At 25.6% G+C, this 17,650-nt stretch overlaps 2 long non-coding RNA genes across 2 annotated transcripts; both read left to right on the top strand.

Annotated features, from left to right (window-relative positions):
• The first annotated feature begins 4,400 nt into the window (after positions 1-4,400).
• On the top strand, positions 4,401-6,268 carry LOC148202710 (uncharacterized). Its single transcript, XR_015784817.1, has 4 exons — positions 4,401-4,504; positions 4,834-4,920; positions 5,902-5,988; positions 6,077-6,268. It is a non-coding gene; the product is annotated as an uncharacterized LOC148202710 (long non-coding RNA).
• A 5,362-nt stretch (positions 6,269-11,630) lies between these two features.
• LOC148202709 (uncharacterized) lies at positions 11,631-16,256 on the top strand. Its single transcript, XR_015784748.1, has 5 exons — positions 11,631-11,717; positions 12,063-12,155; positions 12,998-13,016; positions 13,318-13,370; positions 15,786-16,256. It is a non-coding gene; the product is annotated as an uncharacterized LOC148202709 (long non-coding RNA).
• The last annotated feature ends 1,394 nt before the right edge of the window (positions 16,257-17,650 follow it).

Here is a 17,650-nt window from a genome sequence, read left to right as displayed (position 1 = left end):
AAGGTGAAATAATCATAACTTTATTTCGAATTTTTGAATTTTCGAGGACGAAAATTTTTTTGTGTTGGGGAGAATGTAAGACCCATAAAAATATATATATATATATATATATATATATATATATATATATATTATTTATAGTAGTAAATTTTAGTATTTTATTAGTAATAATAATTTTAATGAATGGAAAAATGTAAATTTTGGATATAAAATTATAGTAATTTTAGAAGGAAAGGTTCAAATTTTTGGTAACTTATTTAGTAAATTTTTTAAATTGAATAGTAAAAAGTAAATAGTAAATAGTAAAAAGTGAATAGTAAAAATAAATTTTCAGCATTTGGATTTCTTAGCATGGAAGAAAGTAGTAGGTAGAAATTAGGATCAGATTTGGTGAGAAAATGATTGAAATATTATTTTTAAATAATATTAAAATAATAAATAATATTAAAATATTAATGAATAGTAAATTTTTTTTTACTATAAATAACCATGGGAGGGAAGATTATTCTGCACCAAGAGAAGAGAAATCAAGTGAGAGAAAGTTAGAGAGAAATTTTTAGTTGCAAGAAGGGTAGAGGTTCTGAAAGGTTTCGGAGAAATAAATTCAGAGCAAGAGACGTCTGGAATAGAGGTAGGGGAGCTAACTTTTCTATGCTTTTATATTATGATTTAGTATTTCTATGCTTTTATATTATGACTTAGTATTGTTTTATTACTATTCATATCTTGAAATTATGTATGAATACTGTTAATGCTTACTGTATGTTTATCTATATTGAAATTCGGTGTTAATATTATATGCTGTTGTTTTGAATCTGTAAATAAGAAATTTGTTAAAAACTAGTTGAGGAACACTTTGGCTAAGGAAAGATTTGGTACTTAAGTTGTCCATTGTGACGCACCTCTCTTTCCTGGAAGTCTACTCGACAAGTTTTTAACTTAAATCTTATTGAACAGATTTTGTACTATTAAAATATTGTGCAATATATCTTGTTGGAATGGAAATGTCTGATGAATTCATTTTTGTGGTAGATATGGAATTATGAATTATAATTGTGATAATTGCATTTTATTATACTGCATTTGAATTTATGCATCTGAACATGTTATGGGTAGTATGGGGAGATTTTGTAAGGGTATAATGTGAGTTGAGGAATATTAGTATGGTATGAGTCTTGTGGAGAGATTAAATAAATGTTATGGTATTTGTGTATATGTTGATGTTGAGGGTCCCGTAGTTGGAGGTTATCCTGATACTCTAATAATCATCTAGTCTCAAGTAGAGAGGGATGAATTATGTGGTGAGAGGAGCAGGAGGTCCTGGTCTATGTGCCGGTTTTGGACATAGTGAGGGGATTAACCTTGTGAATGGTATGAAGTATTTTGAAAGTGTATTTGTAAAAAGAAGTAGAAGTCATTACAAGTGCATAACCTCCCGTGACCGCTCATCAACGTATCATCCGGATGAGTGTTTATTGGGTATTGTGGTGTCTATTGGGTATTGTGAGACGAGTGTCTAATAGGAATTGTGGTATGAGGGTGTCGAACATAATTATTATATGATGTTTATATCAAGGTAATTATACATGTTTTATAAATGATTTGTTGCATGTTAGCTCACCCTACTTGTTTGTGTTTGTTTTGTTTGGGTATGTGCGATGATCGTATAATTCGTTATACGGGAGCAGATGAAGGAATGTCGTCTGATCCAATGCCAATGAAGAGAGAGACAGAAGAATAAGTTAGAAGAATTCGAATTATATTTATGAGTTTATAGTTGAAATCTGAGTTTAAAACATGTGTAGACATATATTAACTATAAATTTATAAGTGTGAGATTACGGGATATTACCGTAAATATAATGTTACAATATATAAATTATGAATTATCCAGCGTGAGATATTGGGATGTTACAAATCACATGGTTTAGAAGATCCAATAATAAGAAATATAATCTGTGAATGAGGATCTTTCTGCCACAGTTCGTGGTTGTAGAAACTAACATATTGTCTAAAAAAATTTAAGCATTAAATTTCTGAGATAAATAGACTATTTTACTTTCTTTTATGAAATGAATAAATGAAGTGATTTGTTAATGTAACTAAATATATATATATATATATATATATATATATATATATATATTTAAAGAAATTGTTAAAAATAAACATAATGCTTACCACTAAATGAAAAAGAACAAAATGGTATATGTAAAAATATATTCAAAATATAGAAATACATAAACCAGATCTTAACCGTTTAAAGCATGTTTTGCAAACAAATAACCTGTTATTATGACATAATATATTAATATAAATGAAGGTTTCATGTATTTATAAATTTAAAAATATGAAGATCTACTGAATGAAAACTTATCAGAAAGCAGAAACAAGAATATGGATAAGTAGAAAGTAAAAGAAAGGGAAGAAAAAAGAAAGAATATGAAAAAAAGAAAAAGATGAAAAGGAAGCGGCGAGAAAGAAAGGAAAGATGAGAGAAAACTGTGAGAGTCGTCTGTGAGTTTTAGGGTTTTAAGTAGAGTTTATATAGAGGAATAAGAGGCCCACTGTCTACTATTTATTATTCGTGTGGTGTCTATTCAATTATATGTGTGGTGTCTATTCAATTATATGTGTGGTTGTAAAAACTATATCATTATTTAATTACTTTTATTAAATAAAACCAATAATTTAATTTCTTAAAACATTAAAATAGACATAAAATCATAATATTGTAGAATATGCATCATAATATATGAAAAATTTGGTAAAATTGGTATAAATTAAATAAAATTTTATTTAATGAAAAAAATTATCGATTAGTCAAAGAAATGTTTCATACTAAGTTATATATTAATAAGATATATAAATTGAGGGTGGGTGACTAGTATAATCAGCTTACTAAGTAAGAATGTAGAATTGTAACTTGTGAACAAGATATTAAAACACACATCCTAACAAAATTAATAAAGAAATCTATAAACATATTTTGCTGTCTAGATACTTTTCTATTTGATAGATTGGTCAATGAGTTGACATCTTCAAATCAATATTGAGTATAAAAATGCATTCAGGGATCAATTAGACGTTAGTTAGGGCGTCCAACGTATAATGATATATGATCTCGGTAAGACATTGTGTCTAATGTCTAACAGTGTTATATAACTTAAAAGATTTGTGTAAGTATGTGTATTTCGCTTACTATTTCTATGCACTCATTATTATAAGGTTTTCGAACACAGTTGGACGACAACTTCAGTTACCACAAAATATAATTTCAACTTCTTTTAACACAAATGTTTAATCATTGAGATGTTTTAGATGATTCTTTTTTCATTTGACCAATTATTTTCTTACATGGACACTTTTTAGCCTATTGTTTCTACAACCTCACTGATGTTTTCAAACAAAGTTTGGGGAGAACTTTGGCTCCCACCACATGTAATTTATGCTTCATTTAACACAAGTGTTCGTTCATTGAATGATTTGAGTATGAAGTTCTTTCATTTAACACAAAGTTTAGATTACTATTTTTGCGTGGTTATTGAAGCTTTCAAACATAGTCCGATGACAACTTCGATGACTACCATAGGTAATTTCTTCTTCCTTTAACACGAATGTATATGTTAATTGGATTCTTTGGATATGATTTTCTTTCATTTGATTGATTGTTTTCGGGCATAAGACAAGTTCTTTTAATGACAAGTTCTCTTTTCTCCCTCACCAAACGTTAATTTTCTCCCTGTCCATTGTCAATGGACATCAATTTTGCTCAGGATCGAGGTAATTTGACGATTGTTGTTACTCCAATGTCAAATTGATATCTCCAGCTAAGACATCAGAGTTTAGACTAATTTCAAAGGTCGAAAATAACTAAGGTCGAAAATAACTAAGGTTAAAACTCGTTTTTGTATTAGTGTCAACATATATTCCATTCTACTTACCTAAATTTGAATGATTATTAAACCGCAAAATAACCTCCAACATATCTAGACTTCCACATCAATACATACACTAAAGAAACGTCACCATAAGAATTATTATATGATATTATTTTAATTAAGCTGATTATATATTTTTTATCATTATACATATCTTATTTTATTAATGAATATTATGAAAAATTTATAGAGACAAATTATTTATTATATGATATTATTTTAATTAAGCTGATTATATATTTTTTTATCATCATATGTATCTTATTTATTATATAATAATTGTTCATGTATTATGATGTATATTCTACAAGATTATAATTTTATATCTATTTTCATGTTTTAAGAAATTAAATAATTGATTTTATTTAACAAAAATAATAATAATTAAATAATGATAAAACTTTTAGAACTAAAGACATAATTGAGGAGATAGTGAGCCTCATGTTCGGCTATATAAAGGTAACCTAAAACCCTAAAGTCTCACGCCGCATCTCCTTCTCTTCATTATGTCTTCATTTTCGTATTTTGGTTCGAAGCCTAAAAGCCGAAAACTCTGTCAGATTGTAAGTTTTCATAAAATACGAGCATGTTCTTATTTTATTAATGTCCTTGTATATTCTGAATAAATTTTTACATATAGTTTGTGTACTTGTATAAGATTTTCTTTTTTCTTTTTCATTCTGAAGTAATAAGCATTATGTTTTTAACCATTTCTTTCAACATATATATCTAATTACATTAACAAATCACTTCATTTATTCATCTCACAAAAAAAGTAAATTAGTCTATCAGAATTTAGAACTGAAATTTTTTTAGACATTATGTTAGTTTATACAATCTTATTCACAAATTATATTTTCTATTGTTTAATCTTCTGTGATTTTGCTATCAGGTAAGAAGAGATCCAACAAATGCATGCATCAAAAATCAACGGGGGCTGATTTTATCTTTCACAGCAAAAACATTACATAATCATGGGGTTAGCATATAAAAACTACATTCTCTTCTGATCTACCTGTTTTAAAACTTGCAACATAGTAATGTATTAAGTTTAAGTTAAATATATTTTTAATCTTTTAATTATATAAATAAAATTATTTTTTAATTTTAGATTAATATAATCTCTTGTCTTTAAAATTTAATTCTTTTATTCAAATTTTATTAATTTTATTTGAGGTTTCAAATGCATTTAACAAGTAAATCGATGAAAAAAGTTAAATATTATAAATAACTCAAATGTTATTATAAAAATAACTAAAAAATAAACTTATTATATTAAATTTAATTATCAATAAATTCTATTAGTAATAATTAAATAGTACAAACAAATTTTATTCTGCATGTGTAATGAGAAATTGATATGAAAAAGATCAATATTGTGATACCTAATAGGTAAAGGGGCAACTTGAACAGATATACTTTTAATCCTATCTTATATGATTTAAATTCAAAGAAATTTTGAGTATATATTTTTGACAATTTTGTAATCATATCATAAAATTTTGACATTTTTGAGATATGTTTTTTATTATTTTTATTATTTTTATTATTAGCAGATAACTTGTAATAATATTTTAGCTTTAAATAATTTGAATTTTATGTAATATTATTTCTTGTTGTTGTGCTTTCTCATCCAAAGTCAGCTATTCTTATATGATATTTTTATCTGATAGATAATATATATTTGTACAAATGAGTTTATTATATATAGATGTAAATGTTATAATTGTTTATAGTATATATGTACGTGAAAGATGAGTACTGTGATACCTTATAACTGTGGGTAATGGGATAACGTTGAAAAAGATTTTATTAGTTTGAGGTTACATTTATTATTTTATTGTTAACAATAGGTTATAGTAATACTTAACAACGGTAAATAACATGAATTTAAAGAAAATGAACAATTTTTTCTTTTATTTTTTATATAACATAAGTTCTTTTTTATGATGTAAAGCAGTACTCTGGAGGAATTGTACAATGTAAATGGAAGAATTGTACAATGTAAAAAGATTGATAATACGTAAATACATAATGGAGAAAGCAAGTGAGTAATAGTTTGTTCATTGCTGTGATTATCTACATTTATCTTTGTTTCTTATGCTAATGTTAATGCTAATTAATTCTCTTTTCAGAAAACACGTTGAGGCTGCTACTTTAACACGTTGAGGCTGCTACTTTTCAATTGCTCGAGTGTCTATATTTTTATGTATTTTTTTACTAAATTTTTCATATGTTTTTGTTTATTTTAATATGTATAAAGAGAACAAATGATATTATTCGAGAGTAAATGCAAAAGTAACGAAATCATGTTAAATGTATTATGATTTTATGGCTTTTAATCTCAAGATATATTTTTATCATGTTTCACGAACACCAAAGTTATTACTTTTCTTTCGATTTAACAATCTTAATTTAATTATTTCTTTAAGAGTGTAGATACAAAAAATCAGTAATTAATACCGCATTTGTTGCTCTGTTATGTGCCTGTCTCAATGCTTCATTAATAGATCATTTATTGTTTACATTGAAAATTTAAATAATTGAAAAATTTTTAGGAAATAAACACACAAGAACACGTCAGTCACTATAAAAATAAATATTGAATTTTATGAAAGTTTTTTTTTAATATTTTTGACGATTTTAACTTCCCAAAAAATAATTCCCACAGTTCTAAAAACCATTGAAAAAAAGGAACGTTACAAATGGTTACTTGAGGTTTTCCCGACCGCAACAATTTATGAAGGATTTGATAAAACTATCACTATTTGCAGAGGTTTACCACGCACAAATTGCCTTAATTGATAATATTTCCTATTATTCCATGTAATTTTGCAAATAAATAAAAGAGATCCAAAAAATGCATCCACAGGAGTTTATGGCAAAGGTAAAAAGATTTATCATTTGACACAAAATGGCCTATTCAGATATTCAGGCGTGCATGGAAAAAACTATGTAGCTCTTTTTTTAAGGTGATGCTCTTCTTATCTTCTGCACAATGGCAGAACACATGTATGAAAACAGCAAAGATATGATAGCATTCTGCATACTGTGTCAGATGAAAGACATGCATTGGTTTCCATTTAACGAGGTTAAACTTTATTGGAAGTATCTGAGGTGGGTAGAGACAGCATTCCAAGGCACCGAAAATTTAACCATCGGAATTCTCCTTCCTTCTGACAGCATTGGCTTTTTATTTTCAAAAATTCTCTGCCTTTCTCAAGAAACTTAGTAGAGCCAGCTATCTTAAACATGAAACTTTGGTGAAGAAAGTAAATGTAAGTTTGAATACATTCTATCACTAAATTAATTAGATATCCATATGGCACACATTTCAAAGTATATAACATTTTTGTTAATTGTTATTGCATCAAACAATTACATAAGACGATTACTGAAGTGTATTAGATGAGTAAGTTCTACTTGATACTTTTATTTTGCGTGAAAGATGAAATGTTTTATTAGATTAGCAGCAGCATTTCTTGATTTTTGATACATTGAGATAATATATACTTACATGCATTTTTTGGAATGGTTTAGAAGATGGAATAAGAGAAAATATAATCTCTGAATATCATTTCTCTACCATACTTACTCAAAAAAGGAATAAAAGATAATGTCTGCTGGAGTTCCATTTCGAATTCCAACGTCTGCTCTTAGGAGACTGTCAGAGTAGGTCTAATAAATAGAATTAAACCGGTTAAAGAGTAAAAAGCATGTTTATAATGAAAATGAGAAAAAGAAATAACAGAGGTATAGATTTTAATATAATTTCCTTTAAATTTAACTTATTTACAGCTGTTGTATCTCAGAAGTGAATTTGAATGTGAAGATTGCATGTCTGCCATTTGTATCCAAACACCATGAATCAGTTTCTGTCCTAGCAGTCCCTAACGTTATAACATTTTCTTGTGTCTGCATGTATCAGTTCTGCACACCTTAAAAAAGTGTCATATTTGCTTGGATTGTTGAATCTAACAATCAATTTGGCATTTATTGATAAAATGACAATAATCTGTTGTACCAATCAAACTCACTGTAATTAAAACAGCTTTAATCTTTTGTACTGTTACAGTCTTCGACTAATAACCTAATTGAGCATCTCAATGCTACAATATGTTAGTTTATTTAAAATATATTATTAATTAATGTATGAGTTCATTGTTTACATTTAATAATTGAAAATATGCGTGTAAAGACAAAAGAAAGGCCACACTTCAGTATTTCTTTAAAGTGTTGGATTTATAGATTTTTTTTTCACTTAAGTAACATATATATATATATATATATATATATATATATATATATATATATATATATATATATATATATATATATATTTTAATATCTCTTTTCAATATATTATGTAGATTATTTTCATTAGACAAGATATGGCACATTGTTTAAGTCTAAGTATTAGTTTCAAAAATATACATTTGTATCCAAACACCATGATCACTTTCTGGCATTATCAGTCTTCAAATCCAAATTAAGTGATTTCATATTATTAAGGAAACAGTACACGTTTAATCAACTAGAAAAATTAATTAAAAAATATATAATTTTTTTACAGTTATTCAAAAACTATAAGTCAAGTTATATAAATAATTCTAAACAGAAACTATATATATTTATTTAGAATAAGTTCCTTACATTACAACTAAAAAAAAACTAACTAAAGTATAACATACCATACATCTCGATTGTAACATCCCAATATCTCACACTGGATAATTCATAATTTATATATTGTAACATTACATTTACGGTAACATTCCGTAATCTCACTCTTAAAAATTCATAGTTGATATATGTCTATACATATTTTAAACTCAGATTTCAACTATAAACTCCTAAATATAACTCAAATTCTTCTAACTTATTCTTTGATCTCTTTCTTCATTGGTACTGGATCAGACGACATTCCTTCATCTACTCCCGTATAACGAATTATACGATCATCGTACATACCCAAACACAAACAAGTAGTGTGAGCTAACATGCAACAAATCATTTATAAAACATGTATAATTGCTTTGATACTAACATCATATAATAATTATGTCAGACACCCTCAAACCATCATATCACAATTCCTATTAGACACTCATTCCACAATACCCAATGAAACTCATCCGGATGATACCTTGATGAGCGGTCACGGGAGGTTATGCACTTGTGATGACTTCTACTTTTTCTTACAAATATACTTCCAAAATACTTCATACCATTCACAAGGTTAGTCCCCTCACTATGTCCAAAACCGGCACATAGACCAGGACCTCCTGCTCCTCTCACCACATAATTCATCCCTCTCTACTTGAGACTAGATGATTATTAGAGTATCAGGATAACCTCCAACTACAGGATCCTCAACATCAACATATACACAATTACCATATCATTACAGAATCTCTCCACGAGACTCATACAATGCTCACATTCCTCAACTCATATTATACCATTACAAAATCTCCCCATAATACTCATATCATGTTCAGACGCATAAATTCAAATCCAATATAAGAAATTACAGTCATCACAGTTAAAGTTTATAATTTCGTATCTACCACAATAACATGAATTCATTCCAACGAGATATATTGCACAATAGTTTAACATTACATAATCTGTTCAACAAGAATTAAGTTAAAAGCTTGTCGAGTAGACTTCCAAGAAAGAGAGGTGTGTCACAATAGACAACTTAAGTACCAAGTCTTTCCTTAGCCAAAGTGTTCCTCAACTAGTTTTAACAAATTTCTTATTTACAGATTCAAAATAACAGCATATAATATTGACACAGAAATTCAATATAAAAATATACAGTAAGCATTTACAGTATTCACACAGAATTTTAAGACATGAATAGTAATAAAATGATAACAAATCAGAATATAAAAGCTTAGAAAGGTTAGCTCCCCTACCTCTATTCCAGACTTCTCTTGCTCCAAATTTATTTCTCCAAAAACTCTTCAGAAGCTCTACTCTAAAATTTCTTCCTACTCCAAAAACTTCATAATTTCTTCTTTTCTCATAATTCTCTCTATTGATATTTTTTATTGATATTTTTATTATTATACTTTTTAAATAATTAAAAGTTTATTAAATGATTTGAAAAGATAAATATTTTACCTTTTATTATCGGTATTGTAAGTCTTTTTAAACTTTTTTTTTTGTTTCTAACCATTTATATGCAAATTTAAATAAGTGTTAAGGGAGTTCTTAGACGGATTTGTTGAAAGTCAACTTTATTTAGCTTAACTTTATCTAAATAATTGTTATTGCATAAGACTGTTATAGTGTATTAGATGAGTTAGTTCTAGTTGATTGCACAGGGACAACAATCAACATACTCCCTTCACCAAAACATAAGAAAGTCATATCTAGCTTTACTAAAAAAAAGCTTATCTTCCTTTCAAGTTTACAATATATCTCCCTTAAACCTTACTACAACTATTATGTTTTTAACTTAGTTATCTCATGTTACATTTCTCTTTTGGATCCACAAGGGAAAATGATAATTTTATTACGTGTAAAAATTTGAAAAATTTTGAAAATGTAAAACAGAACAAAAACAAATATCATTATTTTTCTTTTTTTTCTTATTCTTTATTTCTTTCTCACAACTACCAATAGATACTTAAGAATTAAGAATGACAATAAAAATGGATGATACATAAGCATACAAAAAAAAAATATATAGAGTAAATTAAGTATTTTGATCTGCTTAACACACGTTATTGAGATTTTAAGGAGGACTGACCGCATAAGCAGATCAATATACATTTTCTATCAAATTTGTGCTTAAAAGTTCAAAAGTTATAAAAATATAAATATTCCTTATTTTTAAAAATAAAGACTTATAGAATTTATTATTTCTACGAGATTAAGTAAATGAAAACAACGTTATTAAAATCATACATCTTAATATTTCATTTAAATATTTTATTATTACGGTTTTTTTATAATTATATTAATATCATATATTTATATATACAAATGAATATATAATATTGATATGTATCACTTTAACTAACAATAATTAGAATTTCTTTTATTACATATTTCTTAAAACCTATTATTTATTTCATTATAAGAAAGCTTATAAATATTTATTAATTTTAGAGACAAGAAATAATTGATTATCATATTGATTAATTTAAATATTAATTTAAGACCTATTACTAATAGTCTTTAAAATAGTCACTATTATAAGTAAAAAATTATAAAAATTTAGATACTAATTCTTTTGATACTCAAAACCTTGATAATTAGTTATTAATTATAATTTTTTATTCATAATAGATATTATTGCAGAGACAAGTTATTTATAATTTATAAATTATTATTTATATTAGTTTATATGTTGACCAATTATTTTTTATTTCTAAAATTGATTGCTATTTAATATTTTTTTTGTAGTTTTTTACAAACACCAAAATTATTTTTATAGATATTTAGATAACTAATTTATTAATAATAATAAACAATCTCTTGAAGGTTTTCATATAAGGTTGTTCATATATATGCATATTGTACAATTTTATATCTATTTTCATTTTTTAAGAAATTAAGCTATTAATTTTAATGAACAAAAATATTTAAATAATAATAAAACTTTTACAACTACAGGCCTCATGTTGGGCTATATAAAGGTAACTTAAAACCCTAAAAGCTCACGCCTCATTCCCTCGCTTCCCTCGCTTCTCTCTCTTTCCTTTTTCACTCTCATATTTTGGTTGGAAGCCTAAAAACCGAAAGCTCCTATGTAAGACGGTAAGTTCTCATAAAATCTTTTTATTATTTTTTTAAGATAATTAAAAAATAATGTTAAATTTATATGAAACCTTAATTTATATTAATATATTATGTCATAGTATGGTATTGGTATCCGTTTGAAAAACATGAATCTAATTTTTTTTAAGCATTATGTTTATTTTTAACAATTTCTTTCAACATATATAATATTAAGAAATCACTTCATTTATTCATCTCACAAAAGAAATTTAGAACTTAAAATTTTTTAGATATTATGTTAGTTTATGCAATGAGCTGTGGCAGAAAGATCTTATTCACAAATTATATTTTCTATCATTTAATCTTCTGTGATTTTGATATCAGGTAAGAAGAGATCCAACAAATGCATGCATCAAAAATCAATGGCGGCGGCTAATCAAATAAACAATTTTATCTTTCACAGCAAAAACATTACAGGTTAGCATATAAAAACTACATTTCTCCTCAGATCTACCTGTTTTTAGAACATGCAATACTGTGCACAGTCACATAAATAATATATTAAATTAAATTAAATATATTTTTTATCTTTTAGATATAGATTTGATTTTTTTAATTTTAGATTGATTTAATCTTTCATATTTAAAACAGTATAAATTTAATTTTTTAATCAAATTTTATTAATTTTATTTGAGATTTCAAATTTATCAATTAACATTAAAAAATGTTAATCAGTATAAATAACTGAAATGTTATTATAAAATTAATTAAATAAAATTGAAAAAATAATTAATACTCATTATATAGTATTTAGTTATCAATATATTCTATTAGTATTAATTAAATAATATAGTACAATATTACGGACAAATTTTATTTTTTATTCAGTATGTGTGTTGATAAATTTGATATGAAAAAGATAACTACTGTGAAATAAACTTGAGCAGATATACTTTCAATCATATCAATGATTTTAATTTAAAGAAATTTTGAGTAAATATTTTTGACACTTTTGTAATCATAACATAAAGTTTTGACATTTTTGAGAATATTTTTTATTTTTACTGTTAGCAGATAACTTATAATAATATCTTAGTTTTAAATAATTTGAATTTCATAGAATATTGATTTTTGTTGTTGTGCTTTCTAATCCAAAGTCAGCTATTGTTATATGATGAATTACATATCTTATTTAATAAAAATAATTAAATAATAAAAATAATTAAATAATATTTGGCTATATAAACTTAACCTAAGAAGTTGAAACCTGATATCCTCAGCGCTCATTTTTTTTCCGTCTCTTTTTCATTCTTTTGCAGGAAGCTCCTTTCTCAGCCGGTAAGTTGTCTATATTTTCATATTTTATGTCAAATTATTAAGTAAAATATATAAATAATTATATTTCAAATTTTTCTTTAATCTTATCAGTATTTTTTTTTCTTTCTAAACAACTAACAGTTTTTTTATTTCTTTCCACATAATTAAAATGAAATTATGTTAAATTTATAAACTTGAAACCTTAATTTATATTAATAAAATATTTCATTATTTTGAAATTCTCTTTAAACTCTATGATATTTATTTACAAATCATATTTATTTACTGTTATCCCATCCTTTAAAACCATGTTATTTTGCAGACATATAATGAATGAAACATCATTGTGGAGGAAGGAGAGGAAGAAAACAAGAGGTAGTATTACCATTTTGTTTATCAAAATTATTTTTTAACATATCTTGGAATTCAATATTTTGAACTGAATAAATTGTTCTGTGTAATTAGTATATTAAATTGCATGGATTATTTGATTGATTTGACACTGTACTTTATTTTCATTTTTCCTTGTTATTCAAATCTATTAACTATGGTCACATATGCATTGGTTGTTGAGATTTCATAGCTATTTTAATTTATTTAATAGTTTTTTTTATATTAATGTATGTGGTGGAAATATTTTGACTTACTGTCACATGTATTGATTAGATTTTATTATTAATCAAATTTAGGATTGATAATTAATTGAATCTAAATATGTATCTAATTGATTGTCTTTTTTAGTATTTGACATTCTACTGTGAAGGGATGAAAATCAATTATAACTAATATAAAAGTTAAAGTTTCATCCTTTCATAATATATCTTATAAAACTATGAGTACGCCTCATTAGTCACATGTTTTACATAATTCAATTTTAATATATCTGATTAATATATGAAATTTTATAAATTAAAATATTTCAACAATGAATGAAATATCAACAAAAATTATTAAAATGATAAAGATGAATATCAATCTTCACTATTGCATATAAAAAAATGTAAATTATATTTAAAATTAAAGAATTATACTGCTTATCAAGTGAATATTCGATCTTTCACAGTAAAGACAATACATAATGTAGAAAAATTCACCATATTAGCATCCAAGTTTAGTGCAACACAATAATCTAAGTAAGAATATATATATATATATATATATATATATATATATATATATATATATATATATATATATATATATATATATATATAAACATTGCTTTTGTAAGAAATATTAAACAAATGTCATTAGACAAAATATCACTTAAAAAGAGATAAGTGTATTTGTCATAGTAATATTAATAAATTATTCAAAGAATTCAAACTTAACAGTTATAAAATAAACATTTCATTATCTCTTGCAGTGTCTTGGATCCTAATATAATAAGGTAATGAGATTTTGTATAATATGTAATGTCTTTGCTGTGAAAGATCAAATGTTTATTTCATTAGCAGCATAATATCATATAAGAAAATTCCATATGTATTTGATGTATATCAAATTTGACATTATTTTATTTATTCATATGAAAAAAGAAAGTAAAATAGCTAATTTCATATACTTATAAACAGTGCATGTTATTGTGCAAATAGATAAGAAGAGATGCAATATTATGGAGGAGATAGCAACTTAGTTGCATTATCATCATATTATTCACCAAAGTTATTTTTTAATATTGCTTAGTATATATGAGAAACTGACTTGTTTAATATTGTGAATTGATGTGTAGTTAGTAGATTAAGTTACATTTAAGTGTTAATTAATCTGACCATGTAACTTGTTCTTATTTTATGTTTTGTTGTTCTTGCAACCTATTCTTTATAGCTACTTGCATTAATGAAATTTGATAATCATTTTAATCAATTTAATACTTTTTTATATTAATATTATGGATTTTACTAGATATATTATTATTCATAGTTACATGTATTATTACATATATTAGTCCTTATTAATTGAATTTATTCAATAATTAATTGGATCCATTTACCTGACTAATGAATTGTATTTGTAATTTTGAAAATCTATTATTACTAATGTAATGCTTAAAAGTTCATCATTTTATAGTATATTTTACAAAATTAGAAGCAAAACCCATTAGTCAGATTTTTGGATTCAAATTATTGTAAAAAACATAACATAGTAGATGAATAAACATAATAGAAGTAGGCATGAATAGAATATGTTTCAAGAATAACAAAACTTGAAATAATGATATATTACACTCTCAAATGGATTAATGTATGAATGTCCTTTAATGAACTAATATCACAATGCAATTAACAAGGTGAGTTAGAATGTAAATTCTGACAGCAATTTTATGGAATTAACATGATCTGAAATTTGATGCAACATGGTGGCTTCAGCTTCCACAATTATGTCGTTTAGATGTTCGTTCAAAGAACTTACAATGTATTTATATGTATCTAACAATTTCAATGTATTCGGTTGTTATTTGTTTGCAACATGACGTGTAATAGTTTATATTTGATTAAATTATTAATAACAATATTATAGATGTGATTTATTATTTGTTTGCAACGTTTTATGTTTTATTCACAAAAGCATCCATGCATTGCTATCTCATCAGACACTGTCTTCTGGAAATAATTAAAAAATATTGTCCTTTTTCTATAATGAATTATAGTGAGTGAATACAAATGGCAGTCATGCAATGTTCAGATTCAAATTCATTGTGATTTTTAAACTGTTACCTGACGACCTTTGGGTGGTATTGATAGAACCTGCATTAAATGTAGTTTGGTTGTCCGTGTGACTCACTTTCAGGTTTTGCATTTTGAATTTTGGATGGAGTGCAATAAAGAAGAGGCCGTAAGGGCCAAGAAAATTGCTGAAAAGAGAATGCAAAACAAAGATTTCAACGCTTAAGGCTCAGCAGCTATATCCTGATTTATAGAATATTAATCAAATGTTTATTGTCTATGATGTGCATTGCTGCGTTTATCAGAAATTCTTTGGCAATGAGATGGACTGCTATAAAATTCTTCAAATTGAGCTGACGGCTGATTGGGATTCTTCCTACAGAACAGAAACTCATGACAGAATTCCAATGCCAAGTGATTTATTGGAAACGAAAAAAAAAAACATAATGAAAAGTTTGTTTAATCTAATTCCCTTCCTTCTGAATAAACTAGTTCTTTCTTTGTTAGCTTTTTATTTTCAGACAATTTCTCAGATTTCTGAATAAACTTGGTTGAGCCAGCTATCTTAAACTTGTAATAGCACAATTTACCTAATTCAGCATCTCAATGGTACATTAATGTGTTCATGTTGTTAGCCTTTGGTGAGGAAAGTAAATGCATGTTTGAATACGATAAGAGAGATTATGGGTCAATTTTAAATGCAAGATGGTTGAATCTTAGAATATGCAATTTGTCTTTTATGCATAAAACCTTAGATGTTTCCAAAGCTTGATGCTGATCTATTCAACGTTATACCAATCAAACTCACAAATATTTCATTTTCACGTGTGCATTCACAAAGCATGCATTTAGTAACTTTTACGAGTCAAAGAAAGTGAATGTTTACTTTGATCAAAATCTCATTTTACTATGATCTATTTAACTAAGTATAAACCGAATTATAGAAGAGATTAGTGGAAAACATATTTTCCTTCACCTCATACTATTCTACATATTTTCAAAAAGAAAAACAATTAAGGAACCGTTCAAGTCAAAGAAACCAGTGATTTAAGTATAATATATACATTTGTCGTATTAATATTATTACGATTAATAATATTATTTGTTATATATATATATATATATTCCCAAGAAACATTATTAATTAATTCTATTATTTTCTTAGCTATATATTTCTGTTATTGTTAAAAATTTATAAGTAATTCGTAATACAAAACAACTTTACACCTTATTTACAATAACATTATACACTTCTTTTTAAGATGAATACATGATAAACTATTATTTTTAATCTACTATCCTCAACGTTGATAAACCAATACAAATTATATTAAGATTAAAAATAAATTTTATTTAACGCCACATCCAGCATAACAGGTTCATAGGCTAAAATCCTCTTTTAGGATTTACTGGATGGTTATCAAACCTTAGTCTATTGGGTTTGATACAATATATGAAGGCATAGCCCGTATTTTCTTCGATAAAATTCTCCTACTGAATTATCTAAGGGCTTATTTTCTACTGTAATTTTTTTTTCTACAAATAATCTGATTCAGAAGTATCTTGTAATACTACTTTTTCTATCAGAAAAAAAGTTCCCTTTATCTCGGTTTGCTTATTCCAGCTCCCAGTGCCATGAAATCTCTCCACCTAAAAGAAAGTTACACCATATATATTATTACAACTTACATGCTAACAGTAAAAAAAAAATATCTTTGAAAAATGTCAAAATTTTATGATATTATTACAAAAGTGTCAAAAATATATACTCAAATTTTCTTTAAATTTAAATCATATAAGATATGATTAAAAGAATATATGCTCAAGTTTCCCTTTATCTAAAAATATATTTAACTTAATTTAATATATTATTTATGTGACTGTCCACAATGTTGCATGCAGTAGATCTGAAAGAACAATATAGTTTTTATATACTAACCTGATCATTATGTAATGTTTTTGCTGTGAAAGATAAAATCTTTATTTGAT

This window comes from Vigna umbellata, chromosome 3 (assembly GCF_029865625.1).
Source record: "Vigna umbellata cultivar VRB3 chromosome 3, Vumbellata_1.0, whole genome shotgun sequence".
Classification (NCBI taxonomy): Eukaryota; Viridiplantae; Streptophyta; class Magnoliopsida; order Fabales; family Fabaceae; genus Vigna; species Vigna umbellata.
This window is presented reverse-complemented; position numbering and strand designations above follow the sequence as displayed.